Below are 12313 nucleotides of genomic sequence, written 5' to 3'. Positions count from 1 at the left end.
GTACTGTTCAGCCTGCAAAAGGAAAAGCTCGGGGGAATCTTATCAATGTGCATAAATACCTGATGGGGGTGTAAAGAAGATGGAACCAGGCTCGTCTTGGTGGTATCCAGCAACAGCACAAGAGGCAATGCACACAAACTGAAATACAGGAAATTCCATTTAACTGTAAGAAGGGGGAGAATTAAAAAAAAAAAAACAAACCAAAACCAAAACAAAAACCAAAAACTTTTTTCCTTGGGAGGGAACCAAACCACAGAACAGGTTGCCCAGAAGGATCATGGAGTTTCCAACCTTGGGGGTGCTCAAAACCTCACTGGATGTGCCCCTGAGCAAACTGTTCCAGCTGCCACCACTTTAAGAGAGGGGTTGGACTAGACTTTCCACAGAGGTTCCTGCCAACCTCACCAATTCTGCAATTACAGGCCACAAAAAGTGGCTCTAAAGGAGAGAGAGATGCAACATCATTCGAACTACTTATCTGAAGTAAGTGTTTTCAGTCAACAGCATCCAAGGCCCCAATTTAAGGACGAAGACAAATTAAAAGAGGGCATAAGTGACAAGCAGAAAATCAGTGAAAGAGTTGGGATCGGTACTACAACACCCTCATTTTAACATGTGGAGTACAGTCCTGGGACTTGGGAGACACACGCTCTCGTCCCAGTTTTCACACAGACCTCATTTGTGGTCTTGGAGGCACAAGAGGGGGAGAAGAAAGTGCAAGTACTTCTTGTTTGCTCTGCCCTCCTCCAATCAGTCAATCACCTCTTTAAAGGAAAGGCAATTCAAGTAGTTACAGAGCACACAGCATGAAAAAAATCCCTTCAGGTGCTTCTGCAACTTCAGTTACCACAAGAAACGCATTCTCAGTTAAAAAAACAAACAAACAAACAAACAGAAAAAGAGAACTGTGTATGCAATCCTGATGGGAAACTCAATGGCAGAGGGTAAAGGGGGGCATGGAGGGATGGGAAAACCCCTCCTCCCCCGTGGCGCCCAGACGATGGGACAGAAGAGCCCTCCCTCACTTGAGGTACGACTGGGCAGAGACCACCTCAGGGGAGGTGGGGAAGGAGGAAAATAGAGCGTGGGCTTCGGAGCCTCAGCTGCAGCTGAGCAAGCTCTCAGGCTGCCCTCGCACAACGTTCACGGCTGACAGCAAGACCGGTTCGGGCAGCCTTTAATGGTGACGATCCGCTGGAGTGAAGGAAAGGAGCTCTTACTTTGGCTGGGAAGACCTCTTGCCAGGCAAGGTTTGCACAGCAACGGTTTTTAAAGGGTTTGGGGCCTTTTTTTTTTTTTTTACTGTTGGGATATTGTTTTGTTTTTTTCAGCGTTGCCAACACAAACACAACATTTTTCTCTTTCGTGCACGGACAGAAGAGGCCAGAACAACGTATGATCTCAACTCTTTGGTGACAGTCAGGACCTTTAGGTACCTACTTCCAAACTATTAACTTCTAAAATATATGCAATTCACTGTCTCTTACTGGAAAGCAATATTCTGACAAAAGTCGCAAGCATTTCACAGAAACATTTCCCTAAAAAAAAAAAAAAAAAAAAATCAATTATCTGAATAAATAATGTTTCAATAAATTTGTGCTGATATTTTGAAAGAATTCAAAGTTTTAATTTTAAAACAAAAGTGGTTATGTTTTCTCCACTTATGAAAAGTAGAGTTTTCGGAACATCGGCGTTTGCCCTACAGAATCAGAGTCGTCTTTATGCACTGCTCTAAATCACCAGCTAATTTCTGTTTCCAGATCTCTGGCATTTCACCAGCATTACTGAGAAACTAAGGAACAGTTACTGGAAATGTTTTTATTTAACCAACTTCTTGTTCACAAATCCAAGTGTATGTATAAATTTTAAGGGCTGCAATCCTTCAGTTTGATCTGTAATACAAGATACAGGCACCAATTCTCAGTCTCCTTGACTTTAAAAAGACAGAAAGGTCATCTGTGATAGCTAAGGGGTACTTGGCCTTAATGCCAGCAAGCCACCCACTGAAAACAGTGGGAGTTTGGCCCAAATTAGGATTTCAGGATTTATCCCATAATACCCTGTAACACTTCCCACACGGTACTACCTGACAGCTTCTGAAAACAGGCAAAATGCGAAGGACCTGCCGACAGCATCCGAGATGAGGTTTCCACGGGTCTATTTTGTAACAATTGAGTTCAACCAATACATGTCTGCACATGCACATATTCTCGCAATTCCACATTAACAGGGGTTTTAGCATGCTGACTTTAAAAGCACAGTGGATAAAAACAACATCTCCTAAAGCGACTCAATGCCAAACAAACCAGACTTCTAAAAGCAATTGCATCCAGGACATCACTGAACTTGTGCAATAATCCCACACGTTTGGTTCCCTGCTGTTCTCAGTGATTAGATAAGTAACACCAACAACAGACAAATGCTCTTCTAGAACCTCTTTCCAGCACCATCTCCCAAATGGTCATCTTCTCCCACAGATACCTCCAGAACAGCCCCAGAATAACTGCTGCCACCCCCAGCGTGACCTGGGACAAGGTGGATGGGTTTACAGCCGGGAAGCATCGAGGTCCAAGAGCCAACTGCCGCCCACACAGTGCCCGTGCACCCTGATCTAACAGCACGTATGCTTAGGAAACCAGTCTGCTACTGCTTGATGGTCTTTCCCATCCCTGTTCCATACTCTTATCTGGTCAATATTTGCTCAGTGAAGTATATGCCCCAGCTGAACGATTGCCCCGAGGGAAACGTGGTTATCAGCCCTGTTCAACCCAATCTGCCCTTTATTCCGTAGCAAGCCAAGCAATAGCTACTTGTGTATTCCACGAGCCAAGGGCTTCGTACAGTATCGCTGCTCTGAATGGGGGGGCCTGGGTCCTGCCCAAACTGAAGTCACCGATTTCACTGACAACAGCATAGGGTCTGCGGCATCTAAGTCTTAAATGCATCCTTTATTTGGATCGCTGGAGGCAGCAGGGGCTTGCACATGGCAGGATCAATACCTACGGTGCAAGTCAGATCGTATCCCTGTAAATAATCAACGTAGCAACTGGGAGACAATACGCAAGGGTTTGGTACAGCCTCTTTAGCTGACACAGCAGCATCCTGACACCAACCAACAGGAAAAAACCCCAAACAAAACAAAACAAAAAAATTAAGAGATAGCCAAGGGACAGTGGGTCTTTCAGGAATTGAAATGCGACTCATTTTGGAGGCAGAGTCAAACGAAGCACACGCGCTGCTGAAGAGACACGGTGAGTTCCCATTTAAAAGCAGCACTTGGTTATCAAATGACAAGACGACTTCTACAGATGAGTTGGTATGCTTGCATTTTAATCTGAAACTAGTCATTTTTTCAGATGATCCAAATGGTGGAGAAGGAAAGAACCCTGACTCAAAGAAAAAAATGAAAGAAAAAATAAAAGCAAAAAAAAAAAGAAAAAAGGCAGCAAAAAAAATCCCATCGTTGTCTTGTTTATGACTTACATTCTCTACACAGGAAATCTTTGAGGCAAACAAAAGCCTGCCTGCCCTCCACTTCACAAACCCTTGGTATCATAATCACATTTTTAAAATATTGCCTTCTTGAATGATGCAAATTAAAAGGCATAAGTAATTCTCTGACGTACTATTGAAAACCACATACCAAGACGAAACAGCAATCTATTGCATGCAAGTCCATTAAACTATTACTTACAGCATAATAAACAGCAGCCACACAGATACCACTGTCACCGCCGAGCGGAAAACCGAGGAAATTCCTCGTCCCTGGCCGCTGGAGTCTGAGTGAGAGAAGCTGAACTGCTCCTGCTTGGAGCAGGGTTTTGCCCTCCAGAAAGACTGCAATATCTCAGCTAACACCGCAACTGTCCCGTAATTATCATGCACACTTCATAGTCAATAAAACAGAAAAAGGACCCTTAACTTCAAAAGTAATTTTTAAGGAAAAGCAGCGGAAAGCTTTTCAAACGATGACTGTGAAAGGACAAAGAGAGGAGATTGTGCAGTTATATTGGTCGGGAAGGCACTCATCGTGACAACTGTGACTGAGGACGGTCATGGGAAGACCAGGATTCACAGACCACACCGAGAGCGGTTTTATTTTCACAGCGGGAATGCAGTTGTCGACCACGCAGAAAGAGCCCCAAAGGAGAAAGCAGGCTGGCAAGCCAGACCCAGACACACAGCCTGGACAAAGCTTAGTTCTCTGAAGCTTTTTATCTTCCCTTCTTCTTCCAGAGTTAAAATTGGGATGGTATCAGCTCCTCTTTCCCAAATGGAAAGCCCTCTGAGAGCAAACCAGATTTCAAAGCTTTCTAACAACTAGGCAGATCACGCCGTCAGAGCCTGCTGCTTAGCATGTACGTGTGAGCGCTCAGGGCATTCACAGGGTAGCCTTGGGATCAGCGCGGAGCTACAGTTGGATGTTCTCCAGGGGTATTTTAGGAGAACAGAATCAAATTGCCACACAAACATAATTGCCAAGTTTCAGTCTAATGTTACAGCAATTTGCTTGACATGTTTTATTTCAAAAGACAGGCTGCTGGAGTAATATTTTGTTGTTAGTAATGTGTCCAAGTCCCTTAACGCAGCGTTCATATCTTTGGTAAGGGACAGGATTCCTTCTTCTTCAAGTTCTGCTTTTGAGAATAGAAAGCTTTTGATATTAGAAATAGAAATAAATTCTTCATGCAGCCTGGAAAAAAGACGAGTTTAAGGTAGTTCTTAGTGAGAAAGATGCAGAGGAGCAGAGGACGTTCGGTCCTCTGCCTTCTCTTCCAGGATTCCACTCAGAAAGCCAGCCTGCAAGAAATTTGCTAAGTATCTGGTCACTGCATTACCTGACGCTTTCAGTTCTTGCAACCCACGCAGACCCGAAGCATCTGGGAAACAGGATTTTGCTGCCTCCAGCCCCACGGTATTTAAGAGAGGTCAAATTCTGACCCCTTTTGAAAAGGCTGCCCAGAAAACGTGTGCATGATTAGCAGGTTTCTATACTCCCATTGCCAAATCACTGTCCGCCCAGCTCTTGCCCAGCACAACTCGCTGTTTCCAAGCCTTGCAGGCATCTCGCAGCATCAGAGAACACACTCAGACGATCTGAGTGCATCAATATGGATTCGGACCATCTGTTAAACCCACAAGGCATCCACCGCCAGAGGATCCGTAGAGTGGGGAGTCAGTGTTAAGCAGCAAGTACAGTTTCCTCTTCACCATTTCTTTTAAAAGATATTTTGGTCCCAATTCCCACAGAATTGGAATGTCACTTAAAGAGGAATTTTTGGTCACAGCACCACATGAGATTTCAGGTTTCAGAGTAAAGCTGAGCTATTGAAAAACCAAGTCACTAACCCATCTTGTTTCCATTATAGAGCGGGAAACGCAATCGAGCTCTTCAAGCTGGAGGAAAGCGCCTTCTCCACCAGACAAGGCTTCCTGAACGCAGAGTAAGAACCTGCCACTACCTGACAGACATAACCAGGGGAATCAACCCCTGCCCTTGATTTGTTCAAGGTGTTCGTTTAAATCAAAGCAACCACCTCGAGGAACAAAGACTGAAAGAATATTTTTGCTTGCAGTGTAAGAATCTGTTTTAGTAGTATTAATAGTAGGTTTGTTAGACTCTGCGCTAGCATCTGAACTGCGCCTCTTCAAGGCTTCAAAGCAAACAAATCAGTAAAGTTTTAATCTAGAAAGCAAGAAGATAAGAGAGATTTATTTACAGAGATTACAGACCCCTGAACCAATTACAAGAGCCTTGGACAGCGTTACTGAATGACATAAGAACTGAGCTCAGTCTTCAGAAGCCTGTCATCTGAATTATTATTTTTTAAAGCATGAAAGGGCTGTATCCCAACACCGAGCTTCAAGCCTAAGAGCATTTCTTTCTGAAGATGATTGACCATAGCAAAAAAATCAAGCCAACGAGTGTGAAAAGTGGCTTCAGATCTATTTAGCAGGTGTAGGATTCCAAGCACCAGCTTGATAACTAAGTTGAGCATCCAGAGACACAGAAGGCACCAACTGTAAGTGAGAGGAGGGACAAGTCCCGGTCTACAGTCACACGGAGGCATCAAAAATCCATTTTTTGCTCTCTCCTTTCTTGAGTCCCTGGAAGAAATACACTATTTCTGCTCTATTCCATTTTGCATGGGATTCCTTTTTAAGTACAAATTCCTCCTTTCCCCTGACTTTTTGGAACGAACTTCATGCAGGAAGATATATTCTAAAGAGAGCTTGAGTCTGTAAGTCTGTAAGAACTGGACATTCCTACTCCACAAGTGAGACAAAGTGCTCCAAAGTCACGCTCTGCATAGTGACAGAAATAAAGACCTTACCAATTTCCTCAGAGCCCTGCCGGGTCTATGAAAATCATGTAGTGATCAAGTCACAAACACCACCGATCTCATCAGCCTCATGGGCTCAGGAGTGGTTTCTGAAGAGCGGGCCACACTTCTGCAGGCCATCTCCTAGCCTTGAGGAAGAACACTGTTGGCCAGAGCTGCGACAATGCAACAGTGACAAGCTAACGACAGCATCGCTTGAGCAGAGTCTGTCCCACAGGACGACAGTTACTGCTTACGGATCCCAAGAGAACTCCACCAGAGATATTAGAAGAAATATTTCTGTAGAAATCCACTTGCACACACAAAGGTAGAAATGGCACAAAACTCTCAAACGCTGCTTTGCTTGCTCTTGTACTAGTTACAGAAAACCCACAGCAGCACGGACTTCGGCATAAACATTAGTCACTCATGTACGTACCCGGGGCTTCAGGCAGCTTGACGTGCCTGCCCATGCTCCAAATACACCTCCGACGGCAGCGCAGGCTGAGCTACGAAGACAAGCACAGAGCCAGGTGACAGAGATTTCAACATGATAGCGCTATTTCAACCAAAGCTCGAGCGCAGTCCCAGTTTCCTCTAAAAATGAAAGGCTTCAGTAAGACAATTCATGCGATTAAAGCTACACACAGCCTTAAGTCACTTGCTGGGTCACGATCGGGCTGATCTCAGAATCTGTATGCAGGCTGCTTACCCAGAAATTAACCTACTGCCTTGGAAAGTGTTGCTTAATTTAGAAGAGTGATTACTTACAGCACCTGCTGCTAGCCTCACAGCCTTTGATATGCCAGCTTCTCCAAAATCAACGTTAAGTCTTCTAAAATTATTTACATAAGTAATTAAGGAAAGAACTAAAAAAAGAGACGGCTAAATGTATAACACAACAATCAGCTGGGTTATCAGCAGCAATTGAAACTATAATTTCCAAAGCAAATAGCATGAGTCAAGGCAGTCTGAGCTGAAGTCGCACCGTCGCTCCTTGCAGCAGACTCACGTCCTCAGCCAGGCATAACAGAAAACGCACGGCACCGGCCACCCACACTGAACTGTATGTGTGCATGACACCACCACCCCAGGAGAAGGTCCACACAGCAGGAGATCCTTTGCAAAGGAGGTCTCGTGGCTTTAAAGCCACATTACCTGTAGGATTTAAATCTAAAGCCAAACCCAAAGTAGCCTTGTCATGCAAGCGTAGTGCCTCTTGCAGGAATTGAGTGCCGAGGTCAGCAGGCAAAGGAGGGAGGAAGAGAAGGGATGGAAGGACGATTGAGGAACAGGCTCAGTTCTCAAGGCCTTAGTCCTCCTCCAGAAGTTTCTGTTCACACCTACATATGGGGACTCAAAACAAGTCCACAGGCCCTGAGGGGATGCACCCATGAGTGCTGAGGGAGCTGGCAGATGTCATTGCGAGGCCAGTCTTGATAATTTTTGATCAATCAGGGCGACTGGGAGAAGTGCCCACAGACTGGAGGAAAGTAAATGTCACTCCTAATCTTCAAGAAGGAGGACCCAGGGAACTACAGGTCGGTCAGCCTCACCTCGATTGTTGGGAAGGTGATGGAACAGCTAATTCTGGAAACCATTTCCAGGCATGTTAAGGACCAGAAAATCACCAGTAGCAGTCAGCTACTTGATAAACTTCTACAATGAAGTGACTGGCCTGGTAGACTTGGGGAGAGCAGTGGATATATTGTCTACCTGGACTCCAGGAAGGCCTTTGACACTGTCTCCCATAAGATCCTCATAGAGAAGCTGTTGATATACAGGCTGGATAAGCAGACAGTGAGGTGGACTGAAAATCGGCTGAATGGCCAGGCCCAGAGGATGGTGATGAGTGGCACAAAGTCTAGTTGGAGGCCAGTCACTCGCAGTGTACCCCAGGGGTCGATACTGGGTCCAGTCCTGTTTAACATCATCATTAACGATCTGGATGATGGGGCAGAGTGTACCCTCAGCCAGTTTGCTGATGACACCAAGCTGGGAGGAGTGGCTGATATACCAGAGGGTCATGCTGATACACCAGAGGGACCTCAACAGGCTGGAGAAATGGGACAACAGGAACTTCATGAAGTTCAACAAGGAGAAGTGCAAAGTCCTGCACCTGGGCAGGAACAACCCCAAGCACCAATGTATGCTGGGGGTCACCCAGCTGGAAAGCAGCTTGGCAGAAAAGGACCTGGGGGTCCTGGTGGACACCAAGCTGAACACGAGACAGCAACGGGACCTTGTGGCCAAGAAGGTTAATGGTATCCTGGGCTGCGTTAGACAAAGTATGGCCAGCAGGTCAAGGGAGGTGATCCTTCCCCTCTACTCAGCACCGGTGAGGCCACACCTGGAGTGCTGGGTCCAGTGCTGGGCTCCCCAGTACAAGAGAGACATGGACATACTGGAGAGAGCCCAGCAAAGGGACACAAAGATGCTGAAGGGACTGGAGCATCTGTCCTGTGATGAAAGGTTGACAGAGCTGCGACTGTTCAGCCTAGAGAAGAGAAGGCTCAGGGGCATCTCCTCAATGTCTATAAATACCTGAAGGGAGGGTGCAAAGTAGATGGAGCCACGCTCTTTTCAGTGGTGCCCAGTGCCAGGACCAGAGGCAACGGGCACAAACTGAAACACAGGAGGGTCCCTCTGAACATCAGGCAACACTTTTTTACTGAGGGTGACCGAGCACTGGCACAGGTTGCCCAGGGAGGTTGTGGAGTCTCCATCCTTGGAGATATTCAAAAGCCGTCTGGACACGGTCCTGGGTGGCCCTGCTTGAGCGCAGGGGGTTGGACCAGATGACCTCCAGAGGTTCCTTCCAACCTCAACCAGCCTGTGATTCTGTGAAGACACGTACCTAAAGGTGTACAGGCATCAAGAAGAGCCCTTCCAATGGTTTCAAGAGGCAGTGCAAACCTTTACCTTATTTGTAACTACTGAATGCACGTTTTTATACTGCCTGAAAAACAATGATATTTCAGTAACGGTAACCGAGATGTTGGATGCATCCTTCCAGGGGAAGGAAGAGTTCTGAATTAAACATGGATCCCTTTACCACACAGGTCTGTCTCAGAGAAGGGTCGGCCCACTCGCTCATGTGTACAGAAGTTGGAAGCAATTCAAATTTGGGGGCTTATTTCTGTTCCTAATCAAGACAGAGGTTATTTGCAAAAACTCAGCTGGGATCCTAAAACCTCCTTCATGCATTCAGAAGGACTTTTTCAGCAGCTTGAAAACATCTAACAGACTATGCCTGCTTCCTCCCGACTCATATACATCAAGCTATAAAAGCTGCAAGCGGCCTATACAAAAAGGTTTGCCTTTTAGGAGGTGGAACAAAGAATATAACATTCCTGCCTGAGCGCAACAAAAAGAAGTCTGAACAAGGTTTCAAAAGGTCGCAGTCATTACAGCCTCCCAGAACTAGAGGCACCCAGTGGCAGCTCAAGCTACGCAGCTCATCTCTTTCAAGCCCAAAAGCTTGGCTAAGTTTGCAGGTCTTTCGGGGACACTAAGCAAAGCACCGGAGTGCCTCAGCTCCAGACACTGGCTGTCTCTGAAGCTAAAGAAAACAAAGTAAATCTCGAAGTACTGAAGTTTAGGAGCTCTGTGCGGGCAAAATCTCACTTCACTCATCATTTTACAGCTGTGCAGCAGTCCAGAAAGCATCACACTTCATATTATTCCTTAGAACGTTCTAATTTTTTCGCTTATGGCTTACATATTCAAGCATCTTCTAATCTGTGCAGCTTTCAAAAAGAACCAACTCTGCTGTTTCACTGCACAATGAATTAACAAAGGCTTGGAATAAAGAAATACACTGAAATAGTTTTGGAAGAGAAAAGGAGCAAGAGTTTCTGCAGAAGAGGATAATACTCCTTCTCTCCCTGTCCTGGCCAACTCTTTCTTGCCTATACTAGAGGCTCATAAAATTTCAGGATTCTTTTCTAAATTTAAGCAACACACAGAAAACCATCCCTCCGTAAAACACTACTTGGTGGCAAAATGGTACTAATGTGGCTGAAGGAAGAACTTCTGCAGCGTAACACAGTATCTGGAAGTGCCCAATAGCTCTGCTACCCATGTATAAACTGAGGACACAATTTAAGTGAGCTGGGAAAAGTCACACAAGTTTACAGCAGAAGAGAAACACCACGTGGGTTTCCAGACTACTGTCCTACTCCAGTTCTGGGTTTTCTGTTTCCACCCCACAAGCCCCTGCTAATTTTGCAAGCGACTCCAGAGCAAGGCAGGGAGCGGGGATCTGCCGGCTGGGGCAGGCTGCCAGGCAGAAGCTGCTGGCTCTGGTACCACACTGGGAATGGAAACAGCACAGAGAGCAGAGCAGGAGCTGGCAGCGCTCTGCCATCCTTGTCTGTCTCCTGTGCAACTTCCCTGATCAGGGATGTCGGCACTGCTCGCTATCTTTTTCCTTTCCTCCTGAATGAACCTCGCAGGTTTGTTCCTGGTTTAAACTGTCAAGTGATTACAAGACTTTACCCTACTCCCTACAGGGCACAAGTGGCATGAAGCGAGAGGTTTGGATCACTGCTCCTGGCACACCTTATGGCGTTCTTGTTCTGAGCACCGATACCAAGGATGGGATTTTCATTTCAGGCCTCTCTCTCTGGAAAACCATTTCATCATCAGGAATTTCTCTACAGTTTCTGCACTCTGAGGTGCTTAAACCCCTCAGCACATCCTCTCAGATTTACGTGACTGACACTGACCTTGTTCCTTGTTCCCCACTTCCCCTATCTGACACCAGGCTGCATCTCTGTTGACCTCCACTAGAAGCACAGGCTCCAGCCTACCAACTCACCCCACAGCAAAGCACATCCACGCTGCGACACAACCATCAGATTCCTTTCTGTCTAAAGCACGCTCGTTTACATTGCTCCCAACAGCTGAAAAATATCTATCTATTCCAACCGGCTTATCTTTGCCCCACCTCCTTGCTGACTGTTCCTCCAAAATGTTTCCTCCTTTCATAGGAGACTGACGGCAGAGGCCCATCAGCTGTGTACAACTGCAAAACCCCAGCATCACCAGTTACTCCCCATCAATTTTAAGTCCTAAACACTTTTAGGATAGAATCATAGAATCCTTTAGACTGGAAAAGATCTTTAAGATCATCAAGTCCAACCGTTAACCCAGCACTGCCAAGTCCATCACTAAACCATGTCCTCGAGCACCACGTCTATCCGTCCTTTAAATCCCTCCAGGGATGGGGACTCAACCACTTCCCTGGGCAGCCTGTGCCAGTGCCTGACAGCCCTTTCAGGGAAGAAATTTCTCCTCATACCCAACCTAAACCTGCCCTGGTGCAATCTGAGGCTGTCTCCTCTTGTCCTATCGCTTGTTTCTTGGGAGAAGAGACCGACCCCCCCCCCGGCTCCAGCCTCCTTTCAGGCAGTTGCAGAGAGCGATGAGGGCTCCCCTCAGCCTCCTCTTCTCCAGGCTGAGCACCCCCAGCTCCCCCAGCCGCTCCTCCCCAGCCTTGGGCTCCAGCCCCTGCCCCAGCCTCGCTGCCCTGCTCTGGCCACGCTCCAGCCCCTCCATGGCCGCCTTGGGGTGAGGGGCCCAGCGCTGAGCACAGCATTCGAGGGGCGGCCTCACCACTGCCCAGCACAGGGGCACCATCATGGCCCTGCTCCTGCTGGCCACACCATTCCTGATACAAGCCAGGGTGCCATTGGCCCTCTTGGCCACCTGGGCACACTGCTGGCTCATGTTCAGGCGGCTGTCGACCAACACCCCCAGGTCCTTTCCCGCCAGACAGCTCTCCAGCCGCTCCTCCCCACGCCTGTAGCATTGCCTGGGGTTGTTGTGCCCCAAGTGCAGGACCCGGCACTGAGCCGTGTTGAACCTCACACAGTTGGCCTGGGCCCAACGACCCAGCCTGGCCAGGTCCCTCTGTAGGGCCTTCCTGCCCTCCAGCAGATCAACGCTCCAGCACAATTTGGTGTAGTCTGCAGACTTACCGAGGG

At 47.1% G+C, this 12313-nt stretch overlaps 1 protein-coding gene across 8 annotated transcripts in view; it reads right to left on the bottom strand.

The window, feature by feature from the left end:
- PAK1 (p21 (RAC1) activated kinase 1) overlaps positions 1–12313 on the bottom strand; it is a 106280-nt gene that overhangs the window by 51372 nt on the left and 42595 nt on the right. Inside the window, exon 2 of one of the 8 annotated variants that reach the window (XM_087756648.1) lies at positions 60–138. The exons of 5 other annotated variants lie outside the window; for them this stretch is intronic. The gene's annotated coding sequence lies outside the window, so the exon portion shown is untranslated. Of the gene's footprint in view, positions 1–59; positions 139–3694; positions 3714–6762; positions 6782–12313 lie in introns of those variants that run through there. 2 more of the 8 variants (XM_087756651.1, XM_087756653.1) reach the window with 2 other exon arrangements.

Source organism: Nipponia nippon, unplaced genomic scaffold (assembly GCF_047370975.1).
Source record: "Nipponia nippon isolate SJK-2023a ecotype South Korea unplaced genomic scaffold, ASM4737097v1 scaffold_2, whole genome shotgun sequence".
NCBI classification, from domain to species: Eukaryota; Metazoa; Chordata; class Aves; order Pelecaniformes; family Threskiornithidae; genus Nipponia; species Nipponia nippon.
The sequence above is the reverse complement of the archived record's forward strand: the minus strand, read 5'-3'. Positions and strand labels throughout refer to the sequence as shown.